At 36.1% G+C, this 2814-nt stretch overlaps 1 protein-coding gene across 1 annotated transcript in view; it reads right to left on the bottom strand.

The window, feature by feature from the left end:
- The window catches only part of LOC128662215 (nuclear factor interleukin-3-regulated protein-like), a 10816-nt gene extending 8612 nt beyond the window's left edge, over positions 1 to 2204 (bottom strand). Inside the window, exon 1 of the mRNA XM_053716035.1 lies at positions 1948 to 2204. The gene's annotated coding sequence lies outside the window, so the exon portion shown is untranslated. The remainder of the gene's footprint in view (positions 1 to 1947) is intronic.
- Between the last annotated feature and the right edge of the window lie 610 nt (positions 2205 to 2814).

Genomic DNA, 2814 nt, shown 5'->3' on the forward strand with positions numbered 1-2814 from the left:
TCTGCTGATTGGTGGCTGCGCATAAATGCCTTGATTGATTGGCTCAGCCATGTGCATTGCTATTTCTTCAACAAAGGACATCTATAATGATCCAATTAGATAATAGAAGTAAACTGGAATGTTTTTTAAAATTTTATTCTCTATCTGAATTATGAATGAAAAATTTGGGGTTTAATGTCCCTTTAATGCCTTTTTTTACTCCCCCCCCCTTTTTTATTACAAGCACATCAATTTCCCTCATTTATGTATTGTCTCTCTGTATTATATCTGTGCTCCTCTGTATATTAGAGTGCAAACTCGTTGGTGCAGAATTAAAGGGACACTAAACCCAAACATTTTCTTTCATGATTCAGATAGAGAATACAAATCTAAACAGCGTTACAATTTACTTCTATTATTTATTTTGCTTCATTTTTTAGATATCCTTAGTTGAAGAAAAAGCAATGCATATAGGTGAGCCAATCACACAAGGTTTCTAAGTGCAGCAACCAATCAGCAGCTACTGAGCCTATCTAGATATGCTTTTCAGCAAAGAATATCAAGAGAATAAAACAAAATGGACAATAGAAGTAAATTAGAAAGTTGTTTAAAACGGCATGCTCTTTCTAAATCATGAAAGAAAAAATGTGGGTTTTATGTCCCTTTAATTTCTCCCATTGTTTCATCCTCTCCCTTGATTGTATCTGAGAATGTAAGCTCTGGAATGTAGTATTCCATTCTGTCTATGTTGCCCACTTTCCTTGTATTGGATTTGTATCTCTCTGTATATTAGATTGTGAGCTCTGCAGGACTCTGTTATCTCCCCATACTGGTTCTCACTCTATCCATGTCTTGTATATGTGTCCTACTATAGTAGTGTAAGCTCTGTAGCTTAGTGCCATTATTGGTTCATTCTATTAATGCATTGTATATATGTCACTCTGTGAAATAGAGTTTGGGTTCTGAAGGTCAGTATTTCCTTCTCAAACTGTCTCTTTCTCTCCCTATATTTAATCTGTGCTGTTCTGTATATTAGAGTGTAAGCTCTGCAGGGCAGAGTTTCATTCTCCCAGTTTCTTTCTCTCTATGTAGTGTATCTGTTTTCCTCTCAGAGTGTAAGCTCTACAGTGCAGAAATCTCTTCTTCAATTAGGCACCGTCCTCTCTATTTATTGTATTTGTAAAAGTTTTAGTTGTATAGAGCTGGAATCACTTTTCCGAATTTCCCTGCACTCTCTGCATTGCATTTTAGTCACCCTATTACAATAGATGAGTAAGCACAATTCCCTTCTTCAAAGCATTTAATTCTCTCTCTCTGTATTGTAACTGCATCCCTGTATAAATGAGAATATACAATTTACAGGTCAAGATTACCTTCCTCTCTTTTTATTGATAATGTCCCTCTGTATATTATAAACTAAACTTTATGGGGCAAAAAGCTTCTCTTTATATAAATATCCATTGCCCTTCAACATTAACATCTAAAGTCTGCATTACAGCAAAATGCATCATTTTAAAATGACTCAAATGCATAGCTACATAAGCTGTGTAAAATATGTATACACACATTTAAACAGTACACATACAGTACATCCGCTTTGTGTACATATAGTTGAGACATACAATTATATCACATCTATCTACATGATTAATAAGGTATTATCATATGTGTGTTTATATGTATATATATATATATATATATATATATATATATATATATATATATATATATATATGTGTGTGTGTGTGTGTGTATACATATATATATATATATTTATATATGTGTGTGTGTGTGTGTGTAATCACATCATACCATCACACCCTATGCACATGCATACAATTTCCTCACATATACACAATGTTTCCTGGCACATACAAAGACACCCTGAGCTATCCAGAGGACACACAGCTACAGCTCACCCAGGCAGCTAGGACACAGTCTCTCAGTCTCATTAGAAAGTCTGTTTACCTGGCAGATGAATCTCTGCACCCTCTTCTCAAAGCCTGCAACTCCTCATTAAGCCTTTGTCTCTCCTTCCTTCTCTATTCCTTTTTCTGTGACACTTTGTCGTCTCCCCTCTCCCTCTGTTTTTGTCTATCTGTCTGGTGTCTTTCTCCACCAATCTGTGTTCTACTTTCCTGGCATCACTCCTCTCTGCTCCACTCTCTCTCACTGAAAATGTGTGTTAGTGGGTCAGGCATTGCATAACTAAAACATTCACCGGAGCGTCACAATCTGTGTGTCTGAGTGAGAAAGAGGGGGGCCAGGGGGAGGGAGTTAGAGGGGGGAAAGGGAGGGACTGAAGTAGAAAGGAAAATCATATAATCAAAAAAGGTGAAGAATGAGAAAGAAAAAAGGGATCAAGAGAGGAAAAACAGAGGGAGCAAACAGAACATAACTGGGAACACATATAGAAATAAAATGTGCAAGTATCACAAAATATAGGAGATATTAAGAATATAAACTAGTTGTACAGATGTAATATACCCTACATAAGGATAATGCAACAATGCTTATACAATCAAGATTTTTTTTTTTCAGATGCAGACATCTTAACTCTCTCTGAAGTTCAGGGAGTCTCCCTGATTGTAATAGCGCCTGCCTGATGCCAGCAAATGGAATGCAATCTACCTGAAACTCCATGATCCAATGTGGCCCAAATCCGGAAAAGTGTTTGTTTAAGGAATTCCTTTAGTTGCTGGGACGTTATAGAACCCTTAAAGCCTGCATCAGTAACCAAAAAGCCCCCAATGATTTAATAAAATAAAGCACAAATACTACCTTATTTACTGCATGTAATTAAACTTCGTATTCTAAAGTATTTAAGCATCCAAC

Source organism: Bombina bombina, chromosome 6 (assembly GCF_027579735.1).
Source record: "Bombina bombina isolate aBomBom1 chromosome 6, aBomBom1.pri, whole genome shotgun sequence".
NCBI classification, from domain to species: domain Eukaryota; kingdom Metazoa; phylum Chordata; class Amphibia; order Anura; family Bombinatoridae; genus Bombina; species Bombina bombina.